Genomic DNA, 20,240 nt, shown 5'->3' with positions numbered 1-20,240 from the left:
GCAAATAATGCTTTTGCCTTTGGGGATGACCTTTACCTTCAGAGGGATGGCGTAGCTATGGGCACATCTTGTGCCAACAGCTACGCCAACCTGGTTATGGCTATGTGGGAAGATAAATATATGAGTGAGAATACCCACTTCCTGGAATCTGTGGGTATGTACCGCAGGTTCGTAGATGATCTCTTTTTTGTGTGGCTGGGAGACGAGGAGTCCCTAAGAAATTTTGTTACTTACTTGGACACATCTACGGATTTTTTGAAATTTACCTTGAATTTTTCTAATACGAACATATCGTTTTTAGATGTAGAAATATATAAATTACCTAATGGCCTGTTGAATACATCTATACACAGGAAGGGGTGCCACAGGAACACCTTACTCCATAGAGGGAGTATGCACCCCATACATGTCTTCAATAATGTTCTGAAGGGACAATTCATGAGAGTGTCCAGACTCAACCCTCAAGAAGAGCATTATAAAATGGAGGTACAGGACCTTAAGAGAAGGTTTCTGGACAGGGGGTATAGTGAAAGGGATATTAACGAGACCATAGGGGTAGTGGATGATTTAAGGTCTAGTAGAGCCAGACCATACTTTTTAGAGCAAATGGAACAAACTGAAGTTGCGGTTCCCTCCACGAATGAGGTTAGAGCCACGTTGTCCTTTAGTCAAGCTAGCATGGAAGTGAAAGGACTCATGCATAAACATTGGGACATTTTACTATCAGATAGGGAAGTGAGTAATGTTGTAGGCCCCAAGCCACGAGTGACGTTTAAGAATCATCAGAACTTGAAGAACCTATTATGCAGACCCAGATATACCTTCAATAAGCAGAGTAGGGTAGGTATGACTTTGAACACGGTACCCTGTGGTAAATGTAATCAGTGTATCTTCATAAATCCTAACACTGAATTTATACATCCTACCACAGCCCGTAAGTTCAGTTTTTACACTAACACCAATTGTGAAAGTAGGAATGTTGTTTATGTGGCCATCTGTAATTTATGTCCAGCATATTACATTGGGAAAACCAACCGTACACTTAGGGAACGTATCAGGGAACATAATTATCAGATGAGAATTGGCTCGGATGTCAATGCCTTAGCAAGACACCATAAAGCAGCAGGGCCTGAACATGTTTTCTCGTTTTATGTCCTTCAGTTACTCATGCAAGGTCCAAGAGGAGGGGACCTTATCAATAGAACTTTGGAATGTGAGACCAGGTGGATTATTAGATGGAGAGCAGATGAACCCCCTGGCCTCAATGATAAGGTACAGTTAAAACCTTTCCTAAAGAATAGGAGAATAAAAAGACCGAAGTGAACATGGTTCCAGTATAGTTGATAAATGGTAGTATGTGACATCTGCACATTAATTGTTTGTACCAGTTTCCAATGAAAACGAGTCTCTAGGATTCAGATGAATGGTTAGAGGCTTTGTTGTTATTGAAGTCTCATACTAGCCTGACTTGTGTATAATAACAAATATGATTGATGGGATTTACTTCTATACCTTGTGTGCAATCTTGCAGCTCTCATAGTATGTCTCCCTTGATTTTTACTTTTGTATAATACCATCACGGATGTGTATATATTTGAATTTTATACAGCACAGTATCTTTTATATAATGTTTTTATATACTTTTTATATTTATAAGGATGAGCATGTTTAAGACTATAGTCTTTCCAACTTTGCAGTTCGCAAAGAAGCAGGAGATGATACACTTAGCACTTTAAATTGGAATGTGGTTTTGATGCAGCATTTGCAACCAATCATAGCCCATGGAGGGCTTTTTAAAATGTTTGCAGTACTGTGTTCATCATTATAAGTCTGAAGAAGCCTGTTGGCGAAAGCGCTCACTTTGTATCCAATAAAAGTTTTTACTCAACTTCCAGTCTTGTATGCTGTAAAGTCTATCGCAGGAATTTTACTATGTTTTAGTGCCATCAGGGAAAAGCGTATATGGTGTTTGGATTTTGCTATTACATATTATACATTTTAGATGTTATGAAATGCATTGTTTTGGTTTTAGACGTTATGAGTTTTAGATGTTTTGAAGGGGAACTATATATATATATATATATATATATATTGATCCCCTACAGAATTTTGAAACTTAAAACTTCGAAATTCATATGATCGAAGTTCATATAATCGAAGTTGTAAAACTTCGAAATCCTAAAGGAGATCAGCATACAGCACAGAATGGGAGATTTCCCTTTTCCTCACTGCAGTGTGATCTCGGAGTTGGTAAATTTAAGTAGTGGGGGGTGTGGGGGTGTGGGGGGCTTGCATGTTTTGTGATGTGCTGACTGCTTTTTTGGGGGGGTTTCTTAATTTCAAGATTTCAACATCTCGAGGTTCTGAATTCGATATTCTGAACCTCGGGATTTTGGTATTTTGAAATTAAGAAGTGACTCCATATATATATATATATATATATATATATATATATATATATATATACATATATACATATACTTACATATGTATGGAAATATCTAAACCTGGAATATTGGGAATATATACCTTGCAGAAACAATTTGTCAAAAAAGACACATTAGACCAAGCCCATCAATATAATATTTAATTAAAGATATGTGCCATGAGATTTTTACATCCACCTTGGCTACCACCATCTCATGCAGATGAGGCCTCAATTTAATGACTCATCTGAAAGATGTCATAGTCAGGAGTGCAGAAGCCTTCTTGTGTTGCACTGTAGTGTTAGTAATGGAGAAAGCCAAGCATCTGTGTGAAAGTAAAACCTAAGTCTGATGATCTATCACCAAAGGCAGAAGTGTTTCCTACTGAACTACTGACAATGATGACAGTGGGCCTCAGAACTCTGGACCTTTGGTAACGGAAATCCAAACACAGTCCCTATACCAGGCAATAAGTGATAAAACTTGAGACAGAAAGGTCTAGCTAGGTGAATGATACCATGTCTTTAAAATTAAAAATAATAATTATACAAACAGAAAAAAAAGTGAGGAGTCAAGGATTGAGACAGCACAGAATGGATAAGAAAAGTAGAAGAGAGTTTGTGAGATAGTTGGGATAAAGGGCAACTGTATGGTTCAGGGATCTTGTCAGTGTTACTGGCTTTGGGAGCTTCAAGAACATCAGAACTACAGATAGTAGGGAATTGGCTAGTCAGACAAAAAGGAAGAGTGGGAAAGGATATGAAGGAGCAACAGGAGATCAGTGTACATTCTGGGGTGGAAAAAAGTAGAAGCAGAAAGACAGATAACTGGAGGATATGAGCAAATGTTATTCGATGAGTACAGGCAAGACTGAATGGGTACAGAGTGTCACATAAGGACAATAATAGGGTAGGTATTCAGGAAGTAAATATAAGGTAAAAACAGTGCACAGCATACCAGGTGAGCAATCAGGCATGACAGATCATAACTGAGTAGTATTATTCTGCAGTACATGGAATCTGGGTAGGAGGATGGGCAGCTGCAAAGATACATGTGGACAGGAAGGATGGACATTGTCCATATCACAGAAAAAGGCAAGTGTCATGGGGATATACAGATCCCTAATTATATGCTGTTTAGGAATGAAAGAGAAAGAGAATATGGAGGACCTGTAGCAACCTACATGAAGATTGACATCAAATGTGAAGTCTGAGGAGGCACATCACCCTATGAAGGGATTTAAATAAGCAACAGGATCAAAACGTAGGTTTTGTGTGATGAAAATAATGAGGAAGTACATGCCTGAACAGTGGTATGGCAGTATGAACAGGACACTGCACAGACATCAGGAGAGAGAAGGATGGGGTTGAAAGAAAGAGCTGGCTGCCTTTTAGGAGGACCAAGTTCAAGGACCACATGCAGTACCTATCAGTCTTTAAAAATCTGGTCAGTGTGTTTAAACAAAGATCCTTGAACATATTGAGGGTGGAGGTTGAGAGACTTCCAAATTGGCTGCTCACTGATGAACAACTTAATTTCATCTCTCCAAGCGTGAAAAAAGAAACTGAGAAACAAGGGACACGGAAACTGTCATCTTGGGTAAAATGCAGGTACTTGTAAGTAAGTACAGTGCCTGGACTTCAGCAAAGAAGACATTTGGAGAACCTGAAAGAAAATCAGCCAGAAAAGGTAAAGAGAAAACTCTGGCCTTGAAGAATCCTTCAGCTGTTCAGCAAGTAGCAGCTCCAGCATCAGCTTTGGTACAGAACACAGCTTCCAGTAATTTGGAGGAAAGAATAAATCAAATGTACTCAGATATGATTAAAATAAAAGAAACACTAAATATATTGCATCAAATAACCAAATAGAAGAAGCTTCAACTAGCTATTCAGATGAGCTAATAAAACTGCAAATTCACAGGTAGAAATGAAGAAAAGGCTGTCTGAGTATGAGGCTTCTTAAGAAGAGCTGTTTCAAAAAAATGATAGAGTTAGAAAACAGAATGCACAGAAACTTGAAGTAACAGACTATACTGATTTTATGAAAGCATGAATAAGCAACTAGACATGTTCCACAACAGGATTTGTTAACTGAAAGGGCACATCTAATGTATGATACAAACCTGGCCATAAGAAAGCATCCAAGACCTATACTTGTGAAGATGCAATCATACCAGTAGAAAGAGTTGATCCTGACAAAATTGTGACACAAGGGAAAAGTATTAAAATTGCACAGCAGACACTTTGAGGTAAATTATTATACACTTTACATGTGGCAGAAAAGAAACAAATTTATCCCAACAATCAGAGAAGGTCAAGAAGCTGGTGTGAGACTCAAGCTGCTATATCCAACTGTCTTCGGAATATTTTTTTCTGGGAAGATCAAAGACATTTTTATGCAGAACATGTCCATAGGTTCATAGATTAGTCTAAGCTAACTGCTCTTGCGAGCCATTTTAAGCCTAGCCAGTTATCCCTTGTGAGACTCAAATCCTGCACCTTGTGTTTGCAAGGCAAACACCTTAACCATTAGGCCACCCATGAGGAAATAAAATGATTATGAAACAAAAAAGTGAGCCAGCAAACAAATGCTTGTTCATCAGACAATAAAAACTCATAGAGAGATTTTGTCACTGAAGCCTTTTCGAATGTTCCAAAGGAAAATGCTTGGGATAAAGAAAAAAAAGTAGGCAAACTGACTAGAACAATCATAAGTACCGTAGACTTGAACAAAAATCCTATGTTGAGAAATGGAGATGATCAGGAAGAAGACAAACAACATTGAAATAGTGAATAAACGGGAGATTATAAACCAGTAATCACATTACGAAATTTGGTTTTGCTAGAAAAAGGAGCTAAGAAAGACTGGACTTCTGACTTTGTTGAACTTGTGTGTGGACTGTAAAACATATAACTAACTTCATGTTATTAATGTTTAAAAGTACACTAAAGGGAAAAAGACATATCTGTAAGTATAGTATTTTTTGTTCTTATTAGTATTTGTATAAAAATGTTTCATAATATAACTGCATATAGGTTCATAGATTAGTACTAGGCTAACAAACCCTTGTGAGCCATTTTAAGCCTAGCCAATTATCCTTTGTGAGACTCAAACCCTGCACCTTGTGTTTGCAAGGCAAACACCTCAACCATTAGGCCACCCTCCCAACCTAAGAGTTTTGCCTGAAGAGGGACTTGAACCCTGGACCCTCAGATTAAAAGTCTGATGCTCTACCGACTGAGCTATCCGTGCTTCTTTATATATTATACTGTATATATTATACTGTAAAGCAGTTTTGTGTAGTATGCAGACATGAGTAGTTTAAATGTGTGTGTCGATATTTTCAACGATTCTTGTATGTGTTAAGGACATTAAAGTAAACAAGCACTTTATTTAGTAGTAAGACATACAGGCTTTGAAGTATACCAAGAGGAGAGGGTCTGGACAGAAGCAGTTTGAGTTAATATGCTGTGATCTTATGCTGTTGGTGTGTAGTTATGTGCTGATTGAATTATATGTAGAATTAAGATAATCATTTCCCTTGTTTTTACAGGGGTGACTGTCTATATTAATGTTCTTGGCTTAGGCTATAAACAACCATTTTTTGTAAGGCAACAGGCTGGAAAAAAAAAGAGCTTGAAATTATGGAAAATGACATACATATAGTAGCATCCCCAGCAGCCTTAAAACTTAATGCATTTACTAGGACAGTGCACAATTCAGTTTTATTTAAAGATGTCAGTATATATTTTCAAAGGGCCAAAAGTTAATGTTTTCTGAAAGCATGCAATCTGTTTTTCACATCTGTGTGTGGAATAGCTATAAGAAAAGGAAAAACAGCAATTAGTTTGTGTGGAAACAGGCTGTAAGAGTCACTTTAGTGTGGGTAATATTAATTTTAGATTAGGTAATCCCTGTGGGTGCAGCTGTTGATGTGGGGCAACTGATCCTACCTGGATGGTTAACATTTTTGAAAATGTACATAATATTGTGTGTTTGTTCTAAGTTAAAGGGGATTTGGATGTTCTTAAAATGTATGTAGTCTTTTGTTTGAGAGATTTCATCAAAGCAAAAAAATTCTCAAAAACTGTGACATATGTTCAAATGGCAATGAGAAAAAACAATTGTGTGAAAGATCAGTCTCCCAAACAGTAGTGTACGCATATAAGATAACATTTGAAAATGTGCATTCAAAAAACTATCATGAATAATAGGTGTGTGTGTGTGTGTGTGTGTGTGTGTGTGTGTGTATATATATATATATATATATATATATATGTGTGTGTGTGTGTATGTATATGTATATATATATATATATATATATATATATATATATATATATATATATATATATGGGATCCATACAGATGCTCGACTGTATCTTTCACCGAATCCCAATTTGGTAAGCATACTTGCACGAAAGTGCTGTTCACCAGAGCAGCACTTTCACGTAAGTATGCTTGCTGTTCCGGTCGTACTACTGTGCGGTAAGGGAAAATTCCCTTTTCCCCACTGTAGTGCAACCTCGAAGTGTGAATATTAAAATGGGGGGTGCAGGGGGGCTTGCTCCCCTGCATTCAAGTAGCTTCTGTGTTTCTTTTTAACATACTTTAACAAAAGCGCTTTTTTGATGAAAGCACTTTTGTTAAAGTGTGTTCGGTGGTAATGGATTAGGGATTTTAATCTTTCAATCAAAAGTCCTAGATCCCTACATATAAATATATATATATATATATATATATATATATATATATATATATATATATATATATGTATATGGGTCCACTTCTTAAACTTAAAATACTGAAATCACGAATTTCAGTACTTCGAGTCGAGAATGTTGAACCCTCAAAAACACAAAACACCACAGTCATGAACACTCACAACACCGAATCTCAGAAAATACAAATACATAACCCTCCCCCCAACACAACACAAACACTATAAAAACAAAACTGATAACACCATCATATGTTTCTGCAGGGGGGCAATTTGTCCCCCACATCCCTGCTACTTATATATACCAACTCTGAGGTTGCAGTAACCTAAACAAAATGGAAGACACAACTTTCCTGACTTATCCTACACTCGCACTGCAGACAGTCATATTTAAACTCACTAATAACACATGAACACACACTACACCTGTACAAAAATCATAACATTTAGCACTCACCACATACGCTCTCACCCACCGACCCCAACCTACTTCTACAACTCCCCACTGCAACTAAATATTAATACAGTAACACTAAAACCCTTAACATGTGAAAATATACCTGAAACTCCATACTGACACAAACATCGCCTGCCATACCACACAACCCTTAAAGTGACAGCACATATTGAATAACACACTAAAGTAAACGCAACACAGATTCGGTAAACATTCGAAATAGTGCAGTTTTGAAAAATTGCACTTTCAACATTCTCAACTTGAAATACTGAAATTCAGATTTCAGTATTTCGAGTTTAAGAAGTGGACCCATAAATATATATATATATATATATATATATATATATATATATATATATATATATATATATATATATATTTTATATATATACATGGGTCTACCTTGTAAAACCGAAATTACACTTACCTGAATTTCTAATCACCAAGACAACTTCACCTAAACCTCTAATCACCGAAGCTACAAAACAGTGCACTTTTGAATAGGGAAACAAACCACTTGGCCACCAGGGTGAACTTTGCCGTTTCCCTAGTGTAGTGCAATCTTGGGGTTGATATATTTAGTAAGAAGGGGTGTGGGAGGGTGAAGCCCCACACTTGGGCAGGTTTAATTTTTATCCATATTGTTATTTTGCTCTGGTGGCCAAGTAGTTCATTTCCCTATTCAAAAGTCTGTTGTTTCATAGCTTCGATGATGAGAGAATTAGGTGAAGTTGTCTCAGCGATTAGAAATTCAGGTAGTTGTAATTTTGGTTATGCAAGGTAGACTCATATATATATATATATATATATATATATATATATATATATATATATATATATATATATATATATATAAAACCAAGATTTAAAGCAGCAAAGATCAAGGACAACTGAAGTTTATATAAAAGATGCAAAACATGAAAGCATAGTAACAGCATCTTAAGATAGTGGGCTATGTACATGGTTTACAAAGTCAATAAAAAGGTGGAAGAAACAGACAAATGCAGGTTCTGTTAAACAAATGGAAACAGATACATGCCATTGTTGGCTGTGATACACTCATGGCTGAGGACCTGTACAGTGAAAGGCACAATAATGTGGCAAGATTACTGACGATTTTGCAAATGCTACAACACAGAAGTAGCTCAGAAGCATTAGAAGCATAAACCATGAAGGATTATTGAAAGTGAGGAAGTTCAGATCACAATGGATCATGCAATGACAACAGCTGAGAAAACAGCAAGAAACAGATATAGTAGCCCACGGGAAAAAAGAAAAAATAAAACTAAACAAAAGTAGGATTAATCACTGAATTTGCTACACCCCGTGATTGTAGTGTCTTATGCACTAAGAGACACTAAGTCATAAAATACCATGATTTGCAAGCAGAAACAAGATCAGTATAGAATAAAGATACTTAGAATGTAGTAATAAAAGCAACAGGACATTGCAGGTGATGAGAACAGCACTATTGGCTAACATTAAAGACTGAAGCAATACTAATTTCATGAACTTTAATCATAACTTGATTTTGGAATGTGGTACATTCCTTTAATAGTATTAGAAACTCAAAACATTTGGACAAATTAAAAAAGAGAGAAACAATAAATAAACTGTTACATTGTAAACATCAATATGTCCAGATAAATGAAATGATTTAACTTCAAGAAAAGACAATAGCAGTATATGTTTCAAAGACAGTGGTCATCAATGTTCAGTTAAACAAAATTATGACATTATTTAATTTGTTTAATCTGAGTCACGGTAAATAACTTACTAATGTTTGTTAACAGGACTTCCTGCTAACACTTCACCCTCTGTCTCCTATAATTAAATGCATTATATTCCTGAAAAGCTGGAGATGAGAGTCTCTGTACTTTGTTAGTTACATATGTTACTACACATTTTCTGTGTACTGATTTCTGTATGCCTGTGATATACCCCTGTGAACCTGACATAGTATACTTGTAAATTGTTTTGTGCTTTATTGCTCTATTGTATTGTACCATTTCTGTCATTAGCTTTGGTCATGGCAAAAAAGAATTGGACCAGTCCAGCAATCTGGTAATCAAAGTTAGATAAATAAATAATTAAATAAAAACAGCTGACGTACTTCTAAATGCACTGAACAGAGACAGAAGAAGTACCGGTAATGGGAAGACGAACAGAACCAACTAAGTTTAACCATTTAACACCTAATGTACTACACCCCCTTTCTTATCCTAAGATCTGTCTATACAAACTTTAATTTTTAGTGCATAAAATTATTTCTTTCAGTAGGCTAGATTTTGAAGAATGATGCATCCCCTTTTTTATGCTAAAAGCTCTGTGTATGGACATTCCTACCTTTTTTGAATTGACTTATTTTCCTTTAGAAAAAAATGCATTAATTGAACTATTTTTTCTCAGTTATTTTTATTGAAAATTTTAACAACAAAACATTAATATATGATAATTCACTGAAGTATATGACAGGTATTAGTGCAGGGGTAAAGAAATCAAAGAATTTACTCATGCCAATGTTTTTTTTTGGCATTTTTGTAAACCAACAAGAAGAAAAAATGGCTAAGTATACTGCTTGATGAGATTTCTGCACTTTCTAGTATAACTAACTGGCAGGTCAGTGAACTACAAGACAAACTGCCCACTTGTGACCAGTGAGAAATTGTACATTTGATAACGAAGAGTCAGATGAACAGACTTCTTTCAGAGCTTGATCAAGTGACCCCGTGCTGCAACATCATCTTTTAAACAAATTTGGGGGACCTTTCACAAGGATTACTTTCAGTCATGAAGAAGTCCATATAGATAGCAATAATTTTGATGCTTACATGTCCCTTTTTGGTGGCTTATGTAGAAATCAAACTATGCTGGCAAAAGATAGAATGGATAATTTCACAGCTGACCATGAATAAAAAGTATATTCAGCTGTGATTATTAGTGTCTAACTATCTCCAAATCTGCAGTCTGCATTATAACACATCATACTACAATGACTATAAAATATTTAATATTGAGAAACTACAAAATCTCATCTCTTCTAGGGTTTCAGCTGTATTAACTAATTATATATGGAATATATGTATTTTAAAGATGTTACTCTTCAAAGTACATTTACAGAGGGCCAGTCAGGCAGTAAATGACAGTACTTCTGATTTATGCGTGTCATTTGTCACAAACATAGAAGATTGTGATGTGGCAACAATTTTCACCAGTTTATTATATGTTAGAGACATGGATACCAAGAAATTTACCTTGAGACTGAAGCTAATTGGTGAATCTTGGCATCCACAGCAAGAACACATACTAAAAGGTAGACTCCGGATTGGTGACCCAATCATAACTCTTTGTAGTACATGGAGCTTCATCTGCTCCACGTATTACCAAGTAAAGAATGAAAAAAGAATAGGAGCATAAGTAACTGTGACAAAATAAAATGTTATATTTGTGAGGAAATGGGACATGATGCAAAAAAATGTGAATTGAAATGCTGTAAGTGTGACAAAATTGGAAATTTATGGATGAATTGCAAAAATGAAAATAAGAGTAAGGAAAAAGAAAAAGAAAGAGAAAAAATGAACCAAGAGAAGACATTTTAGAAGTAGTATAAACAGAAGAAAAAATAGATGAAGAAAAAATAATAAAGAGGCATAGAAGAAGGCTCTGAACTAAGTGATGAAGAAGACATCAATTGGGAGGTAGTAAAAAGAAAAATATTCTATTGGTAAAAGACAGAACAAGAAAATTTAAAGGGATAAGTACAAAAAAAAAGAAGGAAATGGATGAAAAAGAATACATACAAATAGAGATTGGGGTTTGGTATAGTGGTTAAGGTGTTTATCTAACACACAAAATGTACAGTGTTTGATTATACCTTTGGGAAAGAAAATGGGTAGGCTTAGAATGGCCTATTAATAAAGTTAACCTAGGATGCTAGCTATGAACTTATGATGCCATGAATCTAAGTAAAATGGAAAATTAATTTTTAGAGTGCTATCTGTAAATATGAATAGTATTAAGAATATAGTAAGAAGAACAGGAATTTTGAAGTGGGTGTAATACATGTGATGTAGATGTCATTATATTAAAAGACACACAATTTTATTAACAAATTAAGAAAGATTACAGAGAAATTATGAGGAGGAAAGTTCATCTGGAATTTTGGAAATGAGACATGCTGGAATACCCATATTCTGTATAACTACAGTAAAGATATTAGATGCAACTTTAGCAAAATGGGAAGATTAACCATTGTAGATTTAAAATGGAATGAACAAGTATATAGAATTATACCATTTTATGCTTATACTAACTGCAATTAAAGGGAATGTTTACTTCATCAGACTTTAGACTACATAGTGATAAATATGAATATTATAATTGCAGAAGACTTTAATTGTGATTTAAGAGACAAGGGTGAAAATTAAGGAAATTATGTAAGAAAAATGTCAGAAGTTATAAAATGTGCTAAGTTAAAACTCTGGGACAAAAATTCATGGACTTACAAAAGGGATATGCATAGCTCTGAAATAGATTATTTTACAGTATTAGAAGGTTTAGTTGTAAGAGAAGGGTGGTAGTTGAAGCAGGATTTTCTGATCATTTTAAAATATGACGAGAGATAAAAGAAAACAAGGAATATATAAAAAATAAGCAAAGTAATAAAAAGGATAAATAAGAAAGAATGGAAGGAAAAAGGAAGGAGATTAGTAATACAGTTATGGAAATATTATATCACTATGAGCACACTTTATAAATACTGTTGTGAAAGGTGGATGATATGTAATGAAAAATATAAAAAAATGTTTTTACAGTGCCAATATCGTGAGAAAAGTAGAAAAAGAAAAATACAAAAGAGCACATAATGATGCATTTGAAAGTGTTAGAACATGATAGTACTCTGGCAAAGGCAAAGAATTACAACTTGAGAAATCAAGAAAAATACAGTAATTGTTATATAAGCAAAGATATTTTTACAAGGAAAAAGAAAAAAAAGTATTGTGTTACTTAAGCAGATTAGTAAAGAAAGATGGTAGTGTAATGAAAGAAATAAAAAATGTTAAAGGAGAACAGCAAGAACTCCAGAAAAGATTATGAATGGTAAAATATATACAAGAAATGTTTAAAGGAAAAAAAGAAGGTGGTGAAAAAAAAACATGGTAAGTAAAAAGGTTAAAAGTAAAAGAGAATAATGATGCTGGAAAACAACATTTCTTTAAATCAGCTAAAAGTACTAGGACAAGTAAACCTAGACGCAGCTGCAGGACCAAGTGGAATAGGATTTCTAATGTATCAAAATTTACGAGACTGGCAAAAATATATTTTTAAAGATTTTGAATGAATGGTTAAATGAAGGTTTTATGTATAAAGAATTATGTAGTGGAATACTTAAACTGATATGGAAGAAAGAAGACAATTAAAAACTGGAGGGCAATAGTAATGAATAATAATGATCATAAGATCTTTATGAAAATAATACAAAAGAGATTTGAAAATAAAATGGAAAATATTATGGAAGACAGCATATACAATATACAGGGGAAGAGTTGTCAAGGATTATGAATAGAAAGATAAAGCAACAACCATGATAGGAGACCTGGTAAGACATTCGACAGAAATGGACATGAAATCATATGGGTAATACTGAAAGAATATTATTCCTATACACTGGCATACATAATATTCTAACTTTTTCACTTATATTATAAAGTACAAATACTTATAAATAGCTGGTTAAGCTGAGAGGTACATATGAAAAGTGATGTAAGACAGGAATGTCCAATGAGTTGTACACTCTTTGCAATAGTTATGAATATGATAGTATGTGACATAAATTACAAAATGAAGGAGGCAGTGTATATAACACCTGAAAGATTAAGAATTCAAGTTCTGTTAACATATGCAGATGACATTGTAATAATTGAAAAATAGAAAATTTGGATAACAGAAGTAATAATTTGCACAGATGAGTGGCTAGAGATGACAGGGATGCATTTAAATAAACAGAAAATTAAATATTACGTGGTGGTGCTGCGGTAGCGTTGTTGCCTCACAGTAAGACACTGATTGGTTCGACTCTCAGCTAGAGCGTCTTCTGCGTGGAGACATGCGTGAATGGGCGTACCTTCGTTGAAGGTTGTGCATTAGGGCTGGCAACTCAGCACATAAAAATCAACTGCCAATCATTAGCGGACCGGAGTTCCGCTGTGGCGACCCCTAACCGGGAAAAGCCGAAAGACACAACAACAACAAAGTAAAGATTGGGTGCATATATTTTAAATGAATGAAATGCCTTTGTTAGGTATAAAATTTGGGAAAAAAGATGCAAGTAGGAAAAAAATAGAAGAAATAAAACAGGCCCATCTTTTTTGGAGAACATATAAATTATCATTCAGAAAAAAGGTTTATTTGATAAATTCAGAACTGATGGGAAAACAGCATACTTAGCAAGTATATTTATGTTGCCAACAATATTTGAAAAGGAATTGTTGCAGATTTTTTTTATTTATATGGGGTTCTAGATTAAACCTAGTAAAAAGAGGAGTTTTGTATGTAAATAAAGAAGGAGGAGGTTTATAGTTAATTAACTCAGTGGTATACACTGCTTCATTAAATTTGAACAAAGTACTAAAGTAGATGAATAAAAATGATGACAGATTATTAGTAAATTTGTATAAATGTAAGTATGATAAATTTTAGGGTATGGTAAAACAGAGTAAAAGAGAAAAAGAGTGTATGGTTAACCTATGTGATGTTAGTTTAACTAAAGACATGGTTAGCTTACTGAGTAAGGGAACGAAATGTGTACTGACAAAGTTCCCTACTTCAGCTGAGATTTTGATGGACATCAAAAAATTTTGTAGAAAACTGCATTTGAGAGTGTATTTTGACAAGCTAACAAAGCAAAAAGTAATAATGTGAATGATGTAAATTTTGATGAGGAAATTAAATCTTTAATGAATGTTTCTATTTATGAATATGACCATGATGAGGGGTTGGAAGGTGAATGTGAAGCTAATGGTGACATGCATAATTGTGGAATCTATGATTTAGGTTACAGTAGGTTCAATTTGCCCCCTTTAGTTTCTCCCAGTTGTTTTTCTCCAACTAAATGCTCAGCTGTAACTATTTTTGAACAAGTTTTGCTCAAAAAGGCTGAATTTGAGAATAATACATTTCTGAAAGTGAAAAAGTCTTACAATTTAACTAAGTCTCAGTGGTTAGAGTTAACTAGAGTTAGAGGGTGTTTAAAGGATTTTGTGTTCAGGCAAGCTGACAAGGGTGGAAACTGGACTGTAATGTCAAAGAAACAATATAAGAAAATGGTGTTAGATTTATTAAAATGTGAAGAGGATTATGTGTTGTTAACTGACAACCCAATAGATGAATATACTATGGAACTACTGGAACTACTTGAGAGAGGTGAGTGGTTAGGTTTTTTTGTTAAAGAAGATGTAAAGAAATTGGTAGTTAAAGATGCTACCGAACCTTATTTTTATGTCATACCTAAAGTACATAAAAGTATTATTAACCCTCCAGGTAAGCCAATAGTGTCCAGAGTACATTCTTTTGTGAGTAATGTAGGTATTTTCTTGGATTCTGTGCTGAAAGGGTATTCATAGCCGAGTGCTCCTCCAGGTGTCTTCTGCAGTTAACTCCTACTGCTCCTCTAGGCATCAAATATTGATTGTTCATATTTGCATTAATAATTCCAAAACCATGTTACATACAAGGTACCAGGATATTTTGTCTGAAGCATATGTGATGGCAAACACAACTGTATTGATATTTGACCTCTCTCAATGAGTATTTTCTAGAACTGTAAGGTGATAACTTCATTTTTTAAAGGCTTAAGCCACGCCCACTGAGAGTTAAAGGCACACACTCAAAAGAGCTGTACCGGAGGGAAAGAGTTAAGAATGCTCAGGAACTCTGTGAAAAGGTAAGCAAAATCCATTGGAAAGAAGATTACTACTGAGTGTCGGTTGATGTGTGTTCCCTTTACACTTCTATTAGCAATAGATTTGGCTTGGAGGCTGTGTATGAGATTATGGGTGATGGCCCTAAAACTAGTTTTGTGGTGAGGTTATTAGAGTTTTGTTTAACTCATAATTATTTTAGGTTTGAAAAACAGATCTACCTGCAGAAAAAGGGTACAGCAATGGCTGCGTCTTATGCAGCCTCTTATGCAGTGAGATATATGGGTTATTTTGAGAAATTGTTTGTATATAACACTGAATTTTGGAAGAAACAGGTAGTGCTGCATGGTAGATTTATTGAGGACCTCTTCTTTTTGTGTAAGATCTCACCCATAGAATTTGAGCAGTTTATTGTAGGCTTGAATTGCAATGCACATGGTATTACATTTTCCACAAATTTTGGTAACTCTGTTATACAATTTTTGGATGTTGAATTTTATGTGGATAAACATCAGGCAATTCAATATAGGCCATATAGGAAGCCCACAGCAGTAAATAATTATTTGTTTGCGACAAGTATGCACCCTTCACATTTGATCCGTTCTTTACCTTTGGGGGAATATAAGTGAATTGCCCATAACACTTCTGAGGAGGAATATAAAGTATCATTTTTGATGGAAACAAGGGAGAGACTATTATCTAGGGATTATGACAGAGAAAGATTGGACTGTGATTTAAAAAGGACACTGACAGGTGAAGAGTTTCAGTTTAATAATAATCAGGGACAAGTAACAAGAATAGGAAACAAAATCTGAAGCCTGATTTATTAGGGCATGATATTTATTTTGTTTCTAAATATTCCTCCTTTTCACCCATAATGAGAGAATTGCTTTTGGGGTTATGGCACTTGGTATGTTTAGATGAGGTAGTTGGTGATGTATTTCCAGGTGTAGTAAAATTTTCATATGGAAGATACTCTAACCTCTAGGAACTGTTGAATAAGCCTTTGTTTGCATTAAGTGAATTAGTCATAGGTTCATTTTCTTGTGGGAAATGTAAAGTTTGTCATAAAATTAGGAATATTTCAAGAGGTTTAATAAAGAATATAAAAGTTTTAAGCAAAGACAGGTTTACTTGCAATTCATGTGGAGTAGTGTATGCCATAGGATGTTGATGTGAAAAAATAAAATGGTACATAGGCCAAACTAAAAGAGCTGTTAAGGTTAGAATTCTAGAAAACTTGGGTGATATTCAAAATAAAAACTATAGGAGCCCTGTGGCAGAGCATTTTTGTACAGTACATGGGGGAGATGACTCCACATTTTTCTTTAGTGTTTTGGCAAGACCTTTTCAAGCAAAAAGTTGTGAGTTGAAGCAAAACTTGAATGTGCTTGAAAGTAGGATGATTTTAAACTATGGCACTTTGATGCCAAGAGGGTTAAATTTAGAGGTAGATTATGTTTAGATTATATTTGGGTATGTTTTTAAATGCTTATGTTTGTATTATAAATGTTTAAAGTGTTAGAAATGTTTTAAAATGTTATAAAATGTTGTAATATAAATATAAGAACAGTTTAAATAGGAAAATGTATTTAATAAATATGCATGGGTCACTTTAATGAGTTTTAGGCAATGGGATATGTTTATATATATTTTATATTAAAGTATTTAGTTTAGGTAACTTGGTAGTTAATTGATTAATTAATTGATGGTTTCACCTGATATAAAAGTAGGATGTATTTGATTGTATGTATCCTTGAAGGCGAGAAGCCGAGGTACCAGATGAATTTATGGTGAAGTAAAGAAAAGTCTACTTCCTTTCTAGCTGTGTTTTTTTTTTCATTATTTTGAACTGAAGAGTTTTTTGTAATGAAAGAAATTATTACCAAGAAAAATATTTTTGTGGAAAATAAAAATTGATGACACAAAGAAAGACAAAAAAGTATAGTGCAAAAATGTAATGATAAAACATTACTATGTAAAACCATATGAAAATCTTAACAGATGAAAAAATTACAGCTATAAAATAAGAAGCAAATAGTGTAATCAGAAAGTGGAATATCAAGATTTTTGCGGAGACTGGTAATAGATAAATTGTCAGTAAAATTAAATATGCCATATAAGAAGAAAAGTCATAGCATATATTTACATTGTCAAGTAGAAGAAACTACAGAACATATGTTTTTGAATTGTCAAAGACTAAAATAGTTATTGAGAATGCTATGTAATGAGGACTTTTTGAAGATATAAAAGAAGTGGATAAAATAAGCATGGATATGATTAAATATATTATAAGAATAGAAGTAAATAATATATTAAAATAGATAGAATGCTATTTTATTTTATATGGATTATATGGAATGAAAGAATAAATTAATGGTAAATGTATTTTAGCAACAACACTAAGTAAAAGCAGATGGTTATGGAAAAAGGAGTGGTGGTCTAACAAGGATAAAAAGTTAGTATGATTGTGTAAACAGACTTGTGTGTGAGATATACATATCATAATATGAATAGAAAGCTTGTTGCAAAGGCGAGGCAACCTCTGTGAGACAAATCTGTCTCTCCAGCAAGTTCTGTTGATGTCACATACCAGGTTAAGGTCCTTTGAGCAAGTGACCCATGTGCCATTTGACTTGCAAATGTGCAGAACTTCCATTAAAGCTCGGTCAGAGATTGCTCTATATATAAAAGGCACAGGTTGCCTCTGAGCAGTCTGTAAGACACAGAGTAAAGTGACAATGATTTCAGTCTGTCATCATAAGACAAATCTGGAAGACCCTGAATTTTCTCTGTAAGGAACCTCTGTGACCTCCCCAATTGCTGTAGGTGTTTGGAAAGGAACATACCAAAGGGAGTGTTGTACTCTATTATTGGCCTGAAGAGGGAAAAGTACAGGGGGGATATAACCTTCTTTTTCTGGAGGCAGTGCCCTTACTTTTAGATGAACAATATAAAATGCCCTTCTTGCCACTGTGGAGACATGGTGATCAAAGTTAAGGTGGATGTCAACCTGTTTGCCCAGATCTCTCACCACTGACTGTGTGCTTACGGTATTGCTATTCATGTGATAGTCTGCAGGAATGTCACCCTTTCAGAAGGGGATGATAATGCATTTTTTTGCATTAAGTTTAATACCATGACTTTGGCAGCAGTCATTAAACTGCATAAGACCTTCTTGCAGGATGTTGACATCACTATGGGTTTCAATGATTGCTCCCAGTTTGCAGTCATTAGCAAACTTTGTCAGCCACAGTCCTTTAGTTTTAGCCTGTACTTCAGAGAAGTAAATTCTGAACAGTAAACTGATCCCTGTAGAACACCACTGTTGGAGGAGTTGGAGTCCCCTATTTTGACTATATGAGTTCTAATAGTGAGACAGTTTACAACCCACCTGACAGTATATGGGTTTATACCCAGCTGGGTGAGTTTATCAATGATGCCTGAGTGGGGAAGTGTGACAAAGCCCTTGGCTATGTCTAGGTAGGCTGTATGCACGGATTTGCCCTCGTCTAGGCCTTGGTGACTGTCTTGAGGAAGTCTACCAAGTTTAATGGGTATGATCTCCTCTTGACAATGCCAAATTGAGTGGGACCAACCATTTGGCGATTTCCTATATCTTTGTTAATAAGGTCCATGATGATCCGTTCCATGGCCTTTCAGATAAGGCTGGTCAGGCTAATGGGTCTATAGTTCCCAGGGTCTGTAGATGCACCCCCTTTGTGCAAAGGGATGATGGCAGCTGTTTTCCATTTCACTGGGATGAAGCCAGTGCTTAGGCTGTGATTGAAAAGCATGTTCAATGGTGATGCCAATTCCTGTTTTATCTCACGTAGAACACAGTCTGGGATGTTGTCTGGTCCCATAGAGGCTGTGTTTTTGGCCTTAGAAAGGACATTTAAGACCTGCTTCATGGAGATACTAGGTGGGGGACAGGTATTAGGTAAGTTTTGGGGTATATGTGGCAGGGACAGGGGAGTGAAGTTTTCACTGAACCTGTCAGCCAGCAGGTTTGCTGTAGCCACAGGTTCTATATATGTACTATTAACTATGAGTTCAGCACAAATCTGGGCCTTACCTTTAAGGTTACAGCTATAACTAAAGTATGCCATGTGGTTATCCTTAATTAGCGAAGCTAATTTGGATTCATAGTTAGCTTTGGAGGACTTCACTAGGAGGCTTATTTGCTTGTTCAAGTTGAGGAGGGAGTGTTTCCAGTTTTGTGACTGTTCCTTCCTACTATTAGACATATTAGACCTTGAAGGTCTTGCTTTGGATCTATCAGGTATGACAGAGTCAATACAACTGTGCAGAAAATTCTTGTATAAAGCATTGGTGTATAACTCAGCAGAGGTGTCTGTTCCATCAGTGGGGGGAGGGGCTATGAAGCTATTTATGCCATCACATAAGCAGTTGTAATTGCCCTTGGAGAACATTTTTAGTCTAGTTGTTGCTAAGGGGGGGGGTCTTGTGTTATAGTTACTTCTAGCAAGACTGATTTGTGATCAGATCTCACCAGGGATGGCCACACACTGGGGGTGGTTGCAGCAGTCCCCCATATCCAGGTCCAGGATGTTTGAGCTCCTTGCGGATATGTCACCCAGGTGATCCAGGGCACTGTAGTTAATGAAGTCCAAGAACCTTTGGGCAAGTGAGTTAGAGAATGCACAATTTACCCATTCTATGGACGGGTAATTAAAGTCACCCAAAACCAGGGTT

General features: G+C 35.1%; 2 protein-coding genes and 1 non-coding gene across 14 annotated transcripts in view; 1 reads left to right on the top strand and 2 right to left on the bottom strand.

The window, feature by feature from the left end:
• Positions 1–20,240, top strand: part of CIZ1 (CDKN1A interacting zinc finger protein 1) — a 2,016,138-nt gene that overhangs the window by 385,705 nt on the left and 1,610,193 nt on the right. The window lies entirely within an intron of this gene.
• DNM1 (dynamin 1) overlaps positions 1–20,240 on the bottom strand; it is a 1,092,771-nt gene that overhangs the window by 629,222 nt on the left and 443,309 nt on the right. The gene's annotated exons all lie outside the window — the stretch shown is intronic.
• On the bottom strand, positions 5,606–5,678 carry TRNAK-UUU. Its single transcript has one exon. It is a non-coding gene; the product is annotated as a tRNA-Lys (tRNA).

This window comes from Protopterus annectens, chromosome 16.part0, assembly GCF_019279795.1.
Source record: "Protopterus annectens isolate FY-2018-M chromosome 16.part0, PAN1.0, whole genome shotgun sequence".
NCBI lineage: Eukaryota > Metazoa > Chordata > Ceratodontiformes > Protopteridae > Protopterus > Protopterus annectens.
Note: the sequence above shows the minus strand (reverse complement) of the source record. Positions and strands in the feature narration are given on the sequence as shown.